At 45.5% G+C, this 18,887-nt stretch overlaps 1 protein-coding gene across 3 annotated transcripts in view; it reads left to right on the top strand.

The window, feature by feature from the left end:
- The window catches only part of L1CAM (L1 cell adhesion molecule), a 791,676-nt gene that overhangs the window by 273,339 nt on the left and 499,450 nt on the right, over positions 1-18,887 (top strand). The window contains exon 3 of one of the 3 annotated variants that reach the window (XM_069645400.1): positions 8,733-8,847. The exons of the other annotated variants lie outside the window; for them this stretch is intronic. The gene's annotated coding sequence lies outside the window, so the exon portion shown is untranslated. The remainder of the gene's footprint in view (positions 1-8,732; positions 8,848-18,887) is intronic. 3 annotated transcript variants of the gene reach the window in all.

Here is an 18,887-nt window from a genome sequence, read left to right as displayed (position 1 = left end):
AAATGCAGTCAGTATCCACGCACTATTCTGGGAAAGCAGCGATTGGTCTATACGTGACGGCACGAGGAGAAAATATGGCCGACGCAAGATCTGCAGTCAGGCAAACATAGTCCTCTAGCTGGGACGCAGTCACCCACACGCATGGGCAGATCCTTCTGAACGCATGTGCAGCTGAACCAGACCCAGGTACACGTCAGCTGCGGCCACAGTCCCTGGGAATGTGCAGGGCTGGGGCATACTCATTCCCTCCGTGGGCCGATCCACTTCTGACGAGGGCTCGAAGTCCTTTCAATGTGCAGAGGCCAATGCCTGGTCTGTTATTGCTATAGAAAGCAGGATTGGGCCCCCCGGATAATTGCCCGGCCCCAAGATACAGCTCGGGGGAAATCTGGGGGGCAAAGGTTGGGAAAATGCAACCACCTCAAGCCATAATGAACCCGCCCACGGTTTACCAGGTTATTAGAATGCTCTGGTAGAATAAAGCAAAGCTGTCAGCAGCTTGGGTACCTTTTGGGTAGTTTTGGGATTTTCCAGTTTCCCTTGGGAGAGGCTTCGTTTCCCTGGTGCTGGGAAAAATTCTGCCAATGATCTTCTGTGGAATTCCCAAGCACTCTGAAACGAAGTGGTTTCAGAAAAGCTGCTTCCCATTGATACCTTTGTAAGGACGATGCAGACACGTGTCTGCTGATTGCTGGAGTCAGGATGCTTAGAATGTGGTGAATGCTGGTTGGTATTGCCTGCATTTTAAGCATTCTGATTGGCTGTGAGGCAGCCCATACTGGACTCTATGTGCCCATGAAGTACTGCAACCCACGCCAGAGCGCTCTATTGTGTGGTGGGTGACAGCCCCTCAAGTTAGTGATCTAGGCCCAAAGGCGAGGGCCTCTAACGACGATGAAGGTCCGCTAGCACCCAATAGAGACCTATGGAAAGGGCTCTCATTTTATTTGAGCATTTGCAGGGGGAAAAGGGGCAGCCTCAGCTAAGGCTTCCTGTGACACACCTTGCCCATGTCTCCTTGAGCAGTGCCCAGCAGGGGCACTGGGTACGCAGGTACCCCGAGGCCCCCCCCCCAGGAAAGGCCATTTGCATACCGGGAATGTCCCTCTGCGTAAAAGTCCTTATACTATACTTTAAATGGGACCTTTTTTTTCAGGAGCTGGCACCCCCACTCATGGAAAAACGGAAGTTGGTGCCTGTGGTGGCCAATGTGTATGCATCACAAGAGGAAGCGTGGAATGCAGCCTATACAGGTGGTTAGAACCTCCATTGCAAGCTTGCTGATTGGCTAGAGAGCTGGAAACTGTAAGAACGACAAATTAGACGCACAGTATGTGGCCTTCTGCTGCTGTTATGGACTCGATTCCATTCCATCCAAAGAAAATATACTCTAACAGCATTTAAACCATGTGCTTATGTCTAAAAGTGTACTTATCTTCTTTGTAATAACATTTATTTTTGATCATTAGAGTCCTGAAGTTACTGTGGTGGTAGTTGAGTGCTGGTCAGGATGGAAGTTTTCTTTTGATTTTAGTTGTTTCTGTGACTAATTTCGTAAGCACTCTCCATTCATCACCTCAGTAAGGAATGGTAACAGCGGGGTGGGGGGGGGATCTGACATGACTGCATTGAACCTCCAGAAGCACCTTGACTCCCCAAGGTTTACTTCTAGATGAAGATTTCATGCTGGCTGTGCGAGGAGGGGGCAGGCTCGGACTGGCCTATAGGGCAATATGCCCATGGTCGGACCAAAATCGAAAAATGCTAATCTGGGCCACTTTTTTGGGTCAAAGTGAGCCTCTTTTTTGGCCATTGTGGGCTGGTTTGATGAGTTACTTCACTACACGAGTAGTTTGGACCAGTGTTGCTGAATAACTATTCTTTAAAATGCACAAACTCCCCCCGGGGTACTATTCAAACAGTGTCACAAAAGGAATGAATTGCCATTTGCAAATGTGGGCCGCTTTTTCATTGGTGCCCGAGACAATGTTTTGGCCCAGTCCGACCCTAGGAGGGTGGCCTGCTTCTCTTCAGGCGGATGCTGCATGTCTGGGTGGTGTTGGGGAAGTCTTCTACTCTCATGCTTGTGGACAATTCTCTCAGAATTGTATGCAAGCATGTGTATTGCATTGTATTGTAATTGTCATTTATATAGCACCTTTTACCATTATTATAGTCTCAAAGCACTAGTAGTGGGAACGCCCTTGGTGGACTGAAGTCCAGAGTTGTGGAGATCATGGAGTACATTAGTTGTTACAGTACCGTTTAAAGCAGAAAAATACTAATACCTACAAATTAATGTCATACCAGATTTTGCAAACAAGATCCAAAAATCCTCTAAAATAATTTAAATGCAAGTATGAAACTAAGACTGTCTATAGAGACTTGCAAAAAAGATTTGAAATATTTCTGAACCCAGTGGGAACATTGTTCCAGATTCCTAAAAAAAGGTCGGACCAGTTTGTCTTGACATACCGTACCTTTTAGTGACCATGCTAAATTGCTAGGTGGCGAAAGAAGAACCACCTTCTATGTCAAACCTGAAACCTTGAACTCCTTTCCTGCTTGAAGTGTTAGCCAGTGAAAATGCCCCGGCGTAGGAAGGATGGGAACACGCCTTTTGGCAGAAGCCACTACCTGAGCTGTGGCGGGCAGTACTGCCTTGAGAGGCGCCAGGGTGGCCTTAGGATGTCTGGCCTAGGAAGAATTGCCACACTCAGCCCTGGCAAAGTTTAAAACCTAGAGAAGAGAGACAAATACAGATTCTGAAAAAGACACATCTACATTGCTGTAGAGATAATGGGTGGGTGCCCTCCGAGCTTTGTGTTTAACATGACAATCCACCTAAAACAGCTAGGATATCTTACAAAATGTGGAGTTTAACTGCAACAGTAATTCAAGGTGTGAACCATATATTTAGCGTGCGTGTTGTAACGGTATCAGGTATTTGCCCGCAGTGTAGTTAATTGTGGGCAAAAAAGACTGAATAGCAGTGCACGCAAGCCTACAAGACTGCCATCCTGCCAAACCATGCTCAATTCCCATTAGTGTGCTCAGGGGCTGACAGGCGCAGCCGGGCCAGAGGAGCGAAGTTGCAGGAGCACAGGGTAAGTGTGTGTATGTGGGTGTTAATATGTGTGTGCATGTGTGTCTGTGAGGTTTAGGGGGGCTTTGGGCAAAATGTTTGTGATGGGGAAGGGAGTAGGTGGGGTAGTTGTGAGGAATTCGACCATCCACACTGGTGGGTGTGCGCTCGCCAGGGCTTTTTTGACATTTTAAATGAAATTGAATGATGTTAGATGAACCTCTGGAAAATGCGTGGGGTTAATCCACACACATGTTCCTCTGCTCACCACACAACATACCCATAGACCTTTGTACTCTGGGTGGACACAGCCTACAGACGCCGCCCTGCCTGTAATATTTAGTTTGGAAATGACAGCCAAGAGTACATCAGGGAATCTCAGAAAGGGGAGGGCAAAACCATCATCCTGCCATGGCCTGCCTAATTAACCAACAAAGGCTCCACAGATCCACCCTGTCCTTTGTTAGCTGCTGGGGCTATTAATCAGAGTTAATTCAAAGAGGCACACGGAAGGCCTGGTGGCAAGACAAGAAAACCTCAACAACCTTTGATATGCACTGTGTCAACCTGATGCTGGCTCCAGCCTCTCCGTATAAAGGGCAGTGACCTATCATGTCTGGGACAGATGTTTAGAGAAGTTATCCCCTCAGGCAGAGCCCATTCAGAAAGTATGAGTATGTGGTTTGGTGGTGACCGAAAGTCTGGTCTTGCTGCAGCTTCAAGGGAGACCTGCCACTTTAATCAGGAACCACAGAGAGCTCAATTAACCCGAGAGACCCTTTTATCCACAACAGATAGGAAGATGGGTGGGACTTAGTATCATATGTTTTCAGCTCTTTACCTTTTCTGTTGCAAAGCACTGTGGTTATGACCTCAAGCATAAATGAGATTGTTGGTGGGGACCCAGGACTGGTTCAGGCTTAGCCTACACAAAGCAATGGGACCCATTTGGCTTTAAAAGAGGGCTGCACTCTTCTTTTGGGCAGATCATCCAAAGACTTCACAGCGAGTAACAAGAAGAGCTCAGCATTGAACACTGGCTGAAGGTACAGTCTGCCTTATATCTTGTGCCAGTGAAAGAAGGCCAGGTTTTCCAAGAGGGAAGCAAGATCCTTTCCCTAAACATCTCCCAGGGAACTGAATCCGGAGGACCCTCCAGCAGCTCAAGAACTGGTACCCAGCCAGCACACAGCATGCCCTGCTAGACTCTGCAGCTAGCTTCTGAGGTGGAAAGTGCCAGAGATTCTTTGAACCAAACTAAGGACTAGGCACCTGCCTGCAACACTCTCCTCAGCTTTGGGTCGTCGGCCTTAAAGGACGACACAAGTCCTGTGAAGAATCTAGGAGGAGCGCATCGACAAGCATCTACCAGCATCCACCTTAAAGGGCATTTTCGGGACAGTCGAAACCCCTTGAGCTGCAACCCACAGCACTGCTGACTGTTATTTCGCAGTCATTAATACCGTCCGAGATGCTTCAACCAGTGCTTCAAACCAGCCAACCAGCCCTGAGACAATTCCTAACCCGAGCCACTGTGTAGGCCAGCCTGCAGCCACCCATCCATCCTCGCTCATCAAACTGCCTGTCGCCTGATACTCACAGCTGTCTCCCATCTTGAACTGTCACAGGAGCTGCAAAGCGCCCTGAAACTGATTCGACCCTGTTGGGAACCAACAGCTTCTACAAGAGCAAGGTACATTGTGGTTCTCTCCCCCTGGTCCTTCTCGGAAGATGCCCAGTGAAACTTTACAACCCATTGCTCCTTTTGTGCTGAAACCAAGTATCCTTGAACTATTGCGATTAATTTCTTTACCGACTACCCTCCTGTAAGTATCCAGAGTGCATTCCTTTTCCTTCTTGAAACTGTCTGTCCTCTGCATTCCTTTACAGGGTGGGTTGTATTTTGTAGTGTGCTAGAAATGTGTTGAATAATAATAAAGTAGATATTTGTATACAACCTTGTCTGGACAGTCCCTCTCATCATTGGGTAATAATTGTATTTTCGCTGTGTTGCAAATAACCAACGATCCATGACCTTGCAGAGATAAGCCTGCCGTTCCATCCACGTTACCAAAATTGGACAAGGACATTTATAATTTGCTTGTGTTTACAATCTGTTCGGATCCTTTCTGGTGTACTAGAGATGTGGGGTTGATTGATGGTTTAGTAACCAATATTCATCCCCGGACCACTGGTGCCCCGGAAGTTGATTCGTCACAGTAGTAAATGGAGGGTCGGGGTGAAACGCCCCCTCTGAAACTGTCATAATCCCAGACGGTGAGGATCAAACAAAATTGGCCTAAAAAAGTGGTGAGGCCTTCCACAATCGGTATTTTGACATAGATCCATTATTACATGTAGTGTAAGCAGGGTAGTGGGGTGGAGGCATGGCCGTATGTGGCCAAGTGATAGCCAGTGGTCAGTCCCAGAAAGGTCCAAAAATGTCCCTTGAGCCAGAGCTCTGCTTGGGTATCCAGACCTGATTTTTCTCTTTCCTGCCAGGCGTGACAAACCAATGGTGTCTGTTAGGCCGATCCTCTTTGAAAGGTTCCTTAGCTAGTTGCCATTCTTATGCCATGCCAGACACTTCTTAGTGCCGGCTAGAAATATTATTTCACCACTCATCGGTCTCCACCTTCAATTTCTTATCCCACTAATGGCACTGTGTAGGGAGGTGATCTATTGTTCACCGGGGGACTGTGGCTGAGGGGAATCCTGTTGGCACAGGGCAAACCTGTCTTATTGTATGGGGATCCTTTGTATGGTATAAAGCCTAAACAGTAGAAGAGGAGCTGTGACATGATTGGATGGGATGTTTATGTCGGAAGAGTGCTGTATGTTTTTTTGACTTGGTTGCCGACCAATAATATTTGAAGGCAGGAGCTGGACTGTATTGAGCTGAGCAGCCCCTCTTATTTTAGCACAGGAGGGGTCAGGCCTTCCTTGTGTCAAATGCTCAAGCCAGCTCAGCCACCTGAGCCCTCAAGTAGCTACAAGAGAGATACCACTGATCAGCTGCTTTCATTCAGGTGGACATACTGTACATCATGTGCCATGTGTTTAAGTCGGGTGTGTGTGCCATCATAGATGGCCCAAAGAACACGACAACGCCCAGAGATAGTTCAAGGGATTGTATGAACATGTTTGACAAGGCGCTAAGGGCGTTCCCTAGCTCTCTTGTCTATAAGAGGCAGTTTCCTCCCTAACCAAGGTGCCCCTACTCCCCATGTTAGTATATAGATTGTATTGACCCCTGCAGTCTTTCTTCTGCCTTGCTGTCAGTGAGGGCTTAAAGGCAAGCGTCTTATCTGTCTATCCTCCCTCTGGGACTTCTTAGGCTGGACCTACACTAACATTGTGGTTAGCTCTAAGGGTTTGTAGGGTTATGCCTTTCAGGCACTTAAGCCACACTCTCTCTTCATCCTCTCATGCCCAGATGTTCCTTTCCTTATCTCTCACTGCTGTTCCATCCTCCTCCCGCTACTCTCCTCCTTCCAACTCCACCTACCTTCTTGCTTGGTGCTTCCTCCTTCTGACACTCAGATGTATCTCTCTCTCTCTCTCTCTCTCTCTCTCTTCCTCTCTTTCTCTCTCCCTCTCTCTCTACTCTTTACCTCCACCCTCCAATGTTATTCTCTCTAACACTAGCTCCTGGCCCTGCCCCTCCACCACTACTATTCCCTTTCCACACTACTACTAGTCTCCCTTTGTCACACTACTAGTACTCCCCTCTCTCCACGCTACTACTACTCCCCTCTCTCCACACTACCACTAGTCTACTCTCTCCACACTACTACTAATCTCCCCTCTCCATTCCACTACTACTTTCCCCTATTCACTATCACTCTCCCTGTGCCCCCCCAACTCCACTACTCCACCTCTCTGCTCCAATACTTTCCAACCCCATGTTCTACTCAGTCACCCTCCTTTCACCCCCTCAATCACATTCCACTAACTCTCTACACTTTCTCTAATACTCTAACTCACCCACCTTACATGCACACTCACAGCACAGCACAGCTTGCTCTCACCAACCAATACATCACCTTTTCTCCAAAACGTCTCCACACTTCAGTCCACCACCCTTCCTCCTGCTGGTCTCTTGGTATGCCACATCCTCCCCCTCTAACCTCACACGAACAACCCAGAACTTCCTCTTTCCTGTCTCCCTTTTATCATCCCCCTCCTTCTCCCATTGGACCTCTCCCCCTAACTAATCTCGCACTAAATTCCCTGTTAGGGAGGAGTTACAAGTATCAGAATGCATGAAAATGCACTAAGCTGTGCTCCTTTTTGTTGGGTGGAACCGCCATGTTGGAAAGAAGGCTGCCCGTGTTGGGAAATGTTGCAGTTCGTGCCAGCTGTGCCGCGTGTATGTTCAAAGATCTGCCCCATGGCACGGTTGAAATGCTTTCCCTTGTGTGGCTCCAGGGTGGCAGCCAGAACACAGCTTGCGTTGGTGACATATGGCGGTGGTGCATTGCTTTTCTTGCACCCGCGCAGCTCATCTGCTGCCCTGCTTGGTGGCTCTCTCTCTTCCTGCTGAATGGGGGAATCTGAGGGGTTGGGTAGACCGCCTGGAGGCTCTGATGGGTTGCAATCTTGCGGGCAGTCCATCCATTCTTTGCCATTGCATGGGATAACAAGAACAAACGGGCAAGCTTTTGGTTGAAGAGGTATGGGGTGATTAAAAGGGGTACTGTTCATGTACATGCAGGCACGCGGGAAGGGGGACAGGAACCTGGGGCCCCCTCAGCTGACACTGTTGCCCTATAAGATGGGTTGGGCTCTGCTTCCACCCTGGTAGGCCTCCCACCCCAGGCCAAGAGGGGCTCCCACGCCCTCTTAACAAGGTCAGATGACTGAACTTGTCACAGTGCATTTTCCCATCAGTTAAATGTTGGTACTAGTCAGAGTTGCTTTATATAGTAAGGAAATGGAGCAACATTACTTGTTTGGACTCTTATAATTTGTTAGATATACATTGTATTCAGATTTTTGTATCTTTAGAAAACCACAGGACTGGCCAATTTTACGTGTAATCTCACAGGTATCACTTTAGGGACAATGGGTGGAGCAAAAACCATTGGCATTGGAAGCAGCAGATGGCAAATGTGTATGAGCGCACAGCTGCCGTCGTTTTTTGTTATTGTTCCCTCTTTGTTATGCTTGGCATTGGGATTTCCATGAGGAGACCATTCCATGTGTGACGTTGTTGCATTTGGTTGCCTCTGCTGGAAAGCGGCTTAGATGTCCATGCTTGACATAACAGTGTTTGCTTTGGTCTACTTTTTTGTTTGAAATGTCCGCCTTTTTTTGGGTTACGTAATAAAAAAAAAATGTACTGTGCGTTCCTAATTAGATTCTTTTAGATTTTTTTAATCACATGTAAAGATATTTGGGTACCGGGGGTTAACACCTGTCTTGACACGTGGACAGGAAATGAACAAACAAAGGAAGTTTGTCTACAAATGAATTGAGACTCCCATCCCCTGCACACCTATTTCCTGAAAAGCCCAGCAATGCTTCAAAAATAAAACACTATCAACTTAATTTACTGTTTAAATTCAGAATTCTTCATAATGACACATTCATTCATAACGTATGGCCCTTCATTGAATGAAGTGCCTCTTCTTTTTAATTTCAGTTTTTCAAGGTACTCCAAACCCAACGTGTTTCGGGAGCATACTCCCTTCTTCAGGGGTTACCTAGAACATTGTTCAAAAACAACATTTTAGTATCTCAGAAGACGAGGCAATAAGGTAAGAAAATAATCCTTTACAAATATGCAATTTTTAGCTCCATATACACTACCATTCCAAGAAATAAGTAATCGGGTCTATACATGTCCCAATTACATAATCCTCTCCCTATATATTATTGCCAACATGGTGCACCGGATATTGTGAGATACTAAAATGATGTGTTTGAGTGATGTTGTAGAAAGAATGTTATTTCTGAAGTATTGCCTGATTGTGCAGGGGACGGGAGACTCCATTCATTTGAAGACAAACTCCCTTTGTTTATGTTCTGTTACGTAATGTCATGTTTGTTATCACTTATATTGTTGCGAACTTTATTGCTGCCCATTAGACATGGCATGCAGACAGCCATAACTAATTGGCAGTGCATGATTTGTAAATCAGCACGGTGTAGGGTGCCATTTAATTAGAGGTGCGTCTTTCCAGCATAAATTAAACCATGTATTTGGGCTTTTGCTGAGTTTATTCGACGTTTGTTTCACAAGTGAGCAGTAAGTTAATGTATTCAAACTTTAAAACTTTGGGAAAGGGAATTTAGGTCTGGGGTTTCTTTGACTTGTATAGCAGCGGCCCGGTCATTTTCCTCGTTTTACTCAGCTGAAGCACCCTGTTAACAGAGGTTTATCTCCCTTTCTCCGATCCCCAGAGCTTGGCAGGGTTCATGTTCTGCACCCCCAAGAACACTAAGCTTCACACATGTATCTACAGTCGGCCCGTGAAATGTTGCCCGGTTGACTGACTGTATCTGAATAGGTGACCGGTGGCAATATTTCTAGTCTTAGCTGCACACTTGGCTGTACTCTTGGCCACGCCCACTTGCCATCCCTCTTCAAATACAGCACCATGGGCATCCGGACATTGGCCCTCAATAGGAGGTTGCTGGTAGGCTGCTGGTAGTACCGGCGGGCTACCGGCAACCTCCGGTTTTAGCATTTATATCGTGCTACAAACCCTCAGGTATCTGAGTGCTGGTTATTATTACCCACGGTGTGTGGTGCTCATTTATCCACCTCGGAAGGATGAAAGGCTGAGTTTGGCCCCGCCGGGATTAGCCAGACTTTCTATGTATTCACGTCACTGCCTTATCCACTTCCTCCCCCACTTATTTTACTTTTTCCAATATCATCACTTTGAAACGACCTTGGCAGCAGAGAAAACAAAGCGCTATAAAAAAAAAAATAACATGCCACTATACATGTCGTTCAACTGGCAAGGGTTCACCAGTGTCTCGATTTAACAGCTTGACGGAGTGGTTTCAGGTGATACACCGTGGCGGGCACTTAAAGGCATTAAGAATATCAGCCTTGCGTTGTCTTTGAAATTCTGCAGGATTCCGAGAAACGCGGACTTTACCCACAAGGTGAGGAAGATTTAAGAATACTGGGCGTCCTACTTCCGGCGGATACAAATCCAAAACATCCGCCTCGTGTTTAGCTTTCTGTGGCGCCTGCTGTCTGGTGAGCCGTGATAAGCAGACCGGTGAGTCACGAGGGAGACGCACGTTGTGCGTGCGCTCCTTTGAGGCACCCATTGGCACGCGGAACCCGCACGCCTTTTATATTCGGAACACCTTGCTTTCTGTGCCAATATTCAAGTAATCTTTTTCTGCACACCTTTGCAGCGTTTTGCGACGAGACCACGTGTCACTACGGCACGCTACTTTGAGGCCTTTTCGTTTATTAGCTTTGTGTCTTTCGATCTTGCAACTTTCAAAATCTGGTGTGAATCAAATCTTACATTAATGTGAGTGAAATCTTTGCACCTGCTAGCTACACTGCTGAGGGAGTTTAGCAACTGGGCCTTCACTAGAGTAGTCTCTTTACCATATCAGTGGCCTTCAAACTATGGGGCTGGGTACCCAAAGGGGGCCCGTAGGATGTCCGGAGTTGGACAAGGGGGTACAACGCTCTTTAAAAAAGGGATTATGGTGGCTGCTTATAATAAAACATATAAGCAGTTATAGCTACACTACACTATTTTTACTGAACTAAACAACATTTTTACTCAAGGGAGGGAGCAGTATAAACACGATTCAGGACCACTGCCCTAGGTTCTTCTCCCTTGTCACAGAATCTTTGCAGTTCTGCAGGGCTTTAAGTGGACCAGGGCTAGTTGGGGGAGAACCCTGCCAGTCTCTAAAAAGGACTCGCGAGTCGGGGCTCTGCAGACTCTCCTGACTAGCCCTAGAGGCACCAACCACCTCAGGTAGTCCTTTTTACTCAAAGAGCCATATGGTTAAAGGGCTAACGGTGGGGGTCTGTGCTTTTAATTAGAAAAAAAGGAGAGACACGAGCGCCCAAAAGTATGATAGTGGGGGAACACAGTAATGAAAACTGTGTCAACGTAAGTCTACACAAGATGCAACACAATGTGAGGAACTGGCATCTGGTAAGGGTGTAGAAGCGCTGGCTTATTTTTGATTTGTATTAAATATAAAATGATTCAAGTACTTCTGTCTCAGAGATGATACTCTCCTAACCAGAACCCCCTTTCCTTAATCGCATGCTAAAACCACAATGACACTTGTGCCCTGCTGCATCTGTCTCCTTATCTGCACACCAGATCTCCTTTTTACACATAGCAGGTTCAAAGGTCACAGGTGCCCCTTTAAGAGCTGCTGTGACAGCTGTTCACTGCATTGTGGAGGCTGCATTTAGAATATGCATGTCGTCTCCAAAACCATGTAAATATGATGAACAATCCTAGTGGCAGCTTAATATTTAAACATAAGTCATACCTGAGCTTGGGGTTAAAAGGATGCATTTAGAAAACATGTACCTTTATGCTTGCCTATTGCCCAAATTAGAGTGGAATTATGTTTACAATCTATTTATTCTGTGGACCTTTTAAGAAAGTTGATGATTGTACATAACATTTTAAACCCTGTTAAAGGGACTTCATACAAGGTTGTTTTTATGACATTCTAATTAAGGGTACATCATCTAGATTCAATGGTTTTGTTGGAGAATGTAATGTATTGGAGGAAATTGATTCTAGCAGTGATCAGTTACCCTATAATCCAGGAAAGGTTAAGAGTACATTTTGGAAATATGACTGGATAAAACAGAAGAAGGAATTGAGTACATAAGAATTACGTAAAGCACATAGAAATGTTTTCATAAATATGACGCAATCCCAAAGTACATGCATGTTTTCCTGGATAGGACAGGTAGAACTGTGTTCATGTGTTTTCGCTTTAATCTCTGTTGCTCACTTTAATCTTCAAGGTCCAAGAGGAGGTATTCCTAGGGAGAATAGATGTTGTCGTTTGTGTGAGAAAACATAAATACTAGAGCCTTTTAAACACCTCATTATGGAATGTGAAACTAAATCTACTTGGGAAATGTGTGCATGATGTGCGGGAGGGGCCTTCAAATGCAGTATATAGTGTCTCCTTAACGTTAGTCGAGTAACCATGATAATAGCAACTGCTCGGTTTATACAAAATATTTACAATCTACTAGGTGAAAAAGTGTACCAATTTTAATCTGAATGTTTATTGGTCATTTTAATTGAATACGGTTTAAGGTATTATTCTCTTTTTTGTGTCTAGAATACTACAGTATTCTGTATTTTGTTCATGTTTGTAAATTTGATGTGTGTTGGCATTGGCATAGTCTGATGAATTGTATATAAAGATTTAAATTGTAAACCACATATACTAAAATGATATAACATCGTATTGTGGCTGTTACTTCACATAATTTTAAAAACCATATCTGATCTCCATGTCAGCCTGTGAGCCCAGGCCAGCTATGGACAGGCTCTGCATAGTCTCCCTAGACTGGATGTCTCTGCTGCAGCAGCAGGACAATAGCCAGTGGGAGCTGCCACCCTTTTGATCCATTGTGAGGTCGAGTAACACCTCCCTCCAATAGGGCAGCCCCTATTAGGATCTGTCCTGGGAAACGGGATTCAAGTTTACACCCTCAACAAAAGGACAGGCCTCATACCAGGGTTTGCATACCAAAGGACCTTTAATGCTATGGATCTTAAAAGGGGACCAAGTTAGTGTAGTTAAAACAAGCTCAGCATAATTAGGGAAAGAGACAACCATCATTTATTTTCTCTGTACCTCTCCTTCCTGTCTCCTCCACTTCCTTCAGCACAAAGCACTTAGGGTATGATGCAGGAAGGCAAGGATCACTTGTTATAAGAACAAGGATTGGGCCCCTTAAAGCAGGCTTTCTTTTTTCCAATCCTGTGGGGTCTTTTGTCTATAAAACACGGGGTCTTTAATTCAATTTTGGACCAACTAGTACATAAGAGAATAATTCATTTGGACCTCTTTTGGAGGAGTTGATCTTTCCAGCCCTCAGCAATTAAGGCAAAGGAGTGTTCCAAGGCAGAGGCAAGCTTTGCCTCTTACTCACTCCCACGGTGCATTGGAGCTGGACTGCTGCCATAGACCAGAGCTGCTTCTCTCTGCGAGCTGCACTGATACCCAGGCCCCTCACTGTTAGTGAAGGACTCCTGCAGGTGCTAACTTGACTCCCTGGAGCTTTAGGAGGTTGTTAAGATTTTACTACATGTTTACCGAGAAAAGATTGGGCAAATGTTTAACAGGGTTGGAGACTAAAATACATGCTTCTGTACTGTATGGCAACAATATCTGGGGCTATGCCAACTGCTCAAGACTGAATGAATTGGCTGGGGAGTTATAAGGAGTGTGCCTGTGGATGTGGTTTTGCGGAAGACCTCTCACATTTGCGCTTACCCTGCCCCAATTTCATTGATCTTAGAAGGTTATGGCTCAAGAGACGTTTAGTTAAAAATTAAGTTAGGTTCACTATGCGCCTATTTATGAATCATAACCATATTCATTTTTATATCGGATGTATGTGAATTTGTAAATGCTGCTTTTAGAAGATGTGCAATACCTTTTTAAATAGTTTATTTATCTGCTTTTAAATGGGCTTTTTCCAAATGAGAGTTGCATAGCTGAGTTGTTATTAAGCTGTGCAAAGCTTTTATGATGCATACGTTTAATTTTGTTAGAATTTATTTTTATCTGCTTAGCTTGGGGCACGGATTGTAATTTATTGCATTGTTTTGAAAATGTGTTAATGGCTATAGCTGAAGGAAAAAAGACATCTAATTAAATCCAACTCTGCTGATTTGGGAGTGAAGAGACAAAGGATCAATCGCATCCCTGAGCCCTTTGTTTGGGTCGACACCATCCTGAGGGTAAGAACAGCCAGGAACCCAACAAAAGGTAGAGTTTCTCCTACCATTCTAGAGACAAAAAACTGTTGACACCCGAACTTGAAACCAACGTGAAAATGCGTTTTGAAGAGGGCCAGTTTTCATACCCCCTTCAAGGTACAATAACTGCGTCCTACCAATGACCAGCCAAACCTAAGGTATTCAAGAATACAAGACCACCATATGGAGGCGGACATCAGCAAAGGAATGGAGATTCCTTCTTCTTGAGAAACACCCAGAACACAACTCGCTCAGCTACCTCTGGAAATATGTCAGATTTCTAAATGCAGGCCAGACCTCCTGCTGGGAGGGGGTGGAGAGGGACTGCAGTTTTTGTTCAGAAGTTGAGACCATCCAGGCCAGTTGGCCTTGCAGGATTGTAGAAGATGGATACAATTGATAATGATGTGTTATTTATATAGCGCCTATGCCTAAGTACTGTACTTAGAACATATTTACATACATTTATCATCCCAACCGAAGTTAGTACTCATTTATCGTCCCTCGGCAGGATGAAAGGCTGAGTTGGCCATGCCGGGATTTGAAACTGCGACCTGCAGATCACACACAGATTACAGCAGCAAGCGCTCAACCCGCTGAGCTATCTTACCATTTGAAATTGGTAGCCATTCCTCCACCACCAGGAATGATATGGACTCATCTTCTAATAGGCAGAACAAAAGCTCAGGCATATAGGGAACGTCCTGATGATGAAGAAGGCCATTATTTTAGCTCCATCTCGCAGAGAGGATGAAGAAGTCTCATAATATTCTGGTGAGTCCTGAGGTGTCAGGCGGAAAGGGCATCACAGTTCTAATCGACTGTTTTGCGTTCCCAAGGTGGTAGGAACATTCTGCATGATTCTAAACATTTAACGTCTGAAGTTAAGAACGCATACAATATATTCCAAAATGGAAACCTTGGAAAGGATCCTGGCCCTGATGGGAATTCTGGAGGTTATGCAATTGACCTGCAAGATGCATAGTTATTAAATCCATTTTACAACATGTCATCAGAGATAGCGGTTCACCGTTGCAGGAAGGAATCCAGCTTCACCCCTGCCACTGTCTCCTCCATTCTACCTTGGAGACACAGACATTAATGGACATGAGGAGATCTTTGGATATCCTGCAGTGGATTGGGCCTTTGCCAATCACCAAGAAAACAGCCCTTGCGCAATTTCTAATATCCACTGCGGCAGGTTCTGCACCCGGCTGGATTTGGTTTTCCATTTGCAAAAAAGGGTGCACAAGCTCAGGAAGAGACTGAGCACATTTGTGTGTGTCCAAATGTGCATTAGCGAGGAAATGGTTGACCCATCAGACATGGTGGACATTGTCTTCCTGATACATTGGGATCCTTTTCATATGAAACCATTGGCGAATTGCATCCTGTGGCATTGGGACCCAGGACCTGAGATTACAAGAATCCGATCCCGATGACATCCAAGATCCAGGAGCGATTGCACTGGTGGCTCATCATGGTCAAGCTAGAAAAAGGGTTCAGGCTATAAAACAGCCACTATATCAACGGTATGCCAACATAGTAGCCACAGATGTGAGTAGAGTTGTATAGGGGCACCTGAGAGGAGAAAGAAGTCCAAGGAAAGTGCACCAAGCAGATTCATGCAAGACCATCCAACCGCATGGAATTGCAGGCAGCGTTCATGGTTCTAACAATACTGAGCACCCACGTCACTGGGTCTTGGTTTATACAAGAAATACTTCAGTGATGACCTATGTTAACCGTCCAGGAGGGACGCGCATTCAATCACTCTCAGTAACAGCAGATTAAGAGATGGACTGGGCAGAAGGTAATTTGACATCGTTATCCACGGCTTATAGTACATTTACACAGAGCATAATGCCAGTCGCAGGAGGCATCCTGACAGATAGGCAACACCTTCAGGACGCCAGTGATGGATTTGTTTTCCACCAGACAGAACAACAAGATCGCGTGGTACTTCCCCTGAACACCAGGCTGGCAGGCATGGGGGGAAAGGCTCCCTGTCCATTTCCTGGCCAAAGGGCCTGTTCTATACATTTTCTACTCCCCCACTTATCGCCAAGGTTCTTCTGAGCTTCATGGTAGATGGAGGCAGAGATGATATTGGCGGCTCCATAATGGACACAGAGGCCTTGGTTAGTGATACTCTGGAGGTTTCCCTCGATTGACTTGTTTCCCTTAGTTCTGGTTGCTGGCCCAGCCCAGTTTCAGTCTGGCAGTTGGAAAGGAGGCCTTGTTGATGTTGGGCTTCTCAAAGGATGCTGCCTCTGTAGCTCACACTTCTCGTACAGTGTCCACTAAGAAAGCGTGTTGGCATCATTTGGTGTATTTTGGGTGATACTGTTCTGAGAAAGGGGTAGTGGCATCCCCGTGGCAGCCCTTCCCCCGACCCCCTTGGTTTTTGATGTTCTTTTGGGAGGTTATCAAAAGGGCTTAGCAATTTCTTCACTTGGTGCAGAATGTGAGGAGTGGATGGTACTCCCCCCCTCCCACCCCACCATTTACCTGCAGCAATTTCACCACATTTTACAACGGGACATTTCACTGAATGTAAAAGTGGTATATGGGGGATGGGTAGAGCGTAAAATAGGGTGAGGGCCTGTGCACTAAGGGAAGGGGCTAGAGGGGGTACGAATGCAGTGGTATGTCAACTGACCCCACAAAATCACCGCAGTAAAATGTCATAGATTCACGAGGGATGATGTCATAGGATAATTTATATATTACACTCAGTAATGACAATTCCTTAGGATCGCCTCCCTCGTCACAGTAGTCATGTCCCTCCTGCCCTTCCTATGAGGGTGTCATGTTCCAGTAGAATTGCAGGAGAATCCAGGTGCTACAGCCCGTTATACATTTCTGAGGTCAAATGTGAAGGGGCGGGGCTTAAAACCCCAATGAGGGGAAATGCAACTTTTGTTAAAGGGTTCGGGTGAAACAGCAAATCCTCACGTAGTGAGGAATGATTCCAGGGAGGAGGACCTGAGTTATAGTGATTACAGAACATAATGTACACTTCCTAGCTAAGATGGAGTGGAGCCCTGTGTGGGTTTGAAGATCTTCCCCCTAAGCAGAATCAGAGGAACTGCCATCCTGAGCCAAAACGCCACATTGTGGTCAGCCAGGGACAGGATTGGCTATTTAGGAACATGTGACCGCTCCTTGCGCCAGCAGCAGCACTGCTGTTAAAGCCCTCACTGAAGACCCAACGCTCCATTTGCTCCCCTTCCATCTACACTCAGCAAGGAAAACTCTGCACACAGCGGACACCATTCCGGGCTCGGCGACCTTCCCTCCCAGGCAGCATCAGCAGAGCCGCCATCTTGGGCCTGTCCCTGCCCTGCCGAGCTCCACCTTTATGGTCGGTCTGGGAGAGGATTGGCAGGAATATATGCCCTTCTTCTCTTGGGTAGCCAAGGTAATCCTTTGCCTGGCATCCCGTAGAAGGAGTTACAGTAAAGGGCACCTCTTGTCTGGCCCTGTGTGGGCCTTGTAAGGGCAGAGTCATGCTCCCTGCAAACAGGCCCTTACACTTGAATGGCTGGTTTATTATGCACAGTACTGTAGATCAATATGCACATCTCATTAAGTCAATGTGTAACTGAATCTGTACCTCTGTGTATTGCTAAGCCATGTAATGGCTGCATCGGCGGGGAATCCACAGTCTCCTTGGTTGTTTCCTTTCTGTGCCAGTACTAAAGATGGCAACACCTTATTCACACTGCCATGTTCCATCTGTAGTGGAACTCCTATTTATCCTGTTGCTCTACCCTGTAAGCGATATTCAATCAACGCTACAGCTAAGTCAATGCCTAGTCTGGGATGCTGAGGAAAACCCTTATTGATGTATTTTTATATCCAGTTCAGTACTCTGGATGACAACCCTTGTATAACACCCCCCTCTTAGAATCCCCCTGACCCTACTGAGCCAAGAAGTAGATTTGTTTTGCAAATTAAAAGGTTTATTTGGACAATTTAACAATATATATCTATCACACTTTTATAATATATTAATATCTGATAGTACACTGAGACATATGATGTGGATGCACAATGGATAATGTTACAGTGGTACACTTGATTACTTCGGAGTAGTATAGAGGATGAGGTAGCTGAAAATGCTTTATGGTTTCAAGGAAATGCAATGAGGAATAAAATGCAGTACAGAAATACTTGAAATGATTTTAGCAAAAGATAAGATAATCACTTTTCTCTCTGGCAATTCACCCCCCTGCCCTATGCAATGTAAGAAATGGAAGGAGATGGAAAGAGGAGCACACAGTTCTCAGGAATGCAATCAAATACAATACGAAATTCAGTTCCCCCCCAGCAAGCTTAGAGGAAACAGGTAGGAGTTTGAAACACAGGCAAATTACTTTAATGTGGTTTGCAAGGAAGTGAAAAGGTGCTAAAATTGCTTTTAATTCCCTCTAGAGGTTCAGGGTAGGTGATGTCTACTTTATATTAGTTTCGGCTCACTTTAACAATACTCTATAAATGATTAGCAGATTGCAAACGAATTTTAGCAAAGAGAAGCAAAAAGCTGCTGATTTCTACAGATGAAGAAATCGGGCCAAATCGCAAATCGCGGTAAATTTCGCGAGTGCCTGTCTAGCGATTACGGAAAAAGGATAGGTGGTAGGTAGTCGGTTCTTGGTTCGGTGGAAAGCCTAGATTCTAAGCTTTCAGATGAAAGTTAAACCACGTTCCTATCCCAAACGGTTCCAGAGATACGGATGATTTAATAAAGGTAGATTTTCGGATTTAAAGTAAAACTCAAAATGACAGGTGACAGCTTGCAGCTTTAGAATGACAGATGACAGCTCGCA

Source organism: Ambystoma mexicanum, chromosome 2p (assembly GCF_040938575.1).
Source record: "Ambystoma mexicanum isolate Mex_15411 chromosome 2p, UKY_AmexF1_1, whole genome shotgun sequence".
NCBI classification, from domain to species: domain Eukaryota; kingdom Metazoa; phylum Chordata; class Amphibia; order Caudata; family Ambystomatidae; genus Ambystoma; species Ambystoma mexicanum.
This window is presented reverse-complemented; position numbering and strand designations above follow the sequence as displayed.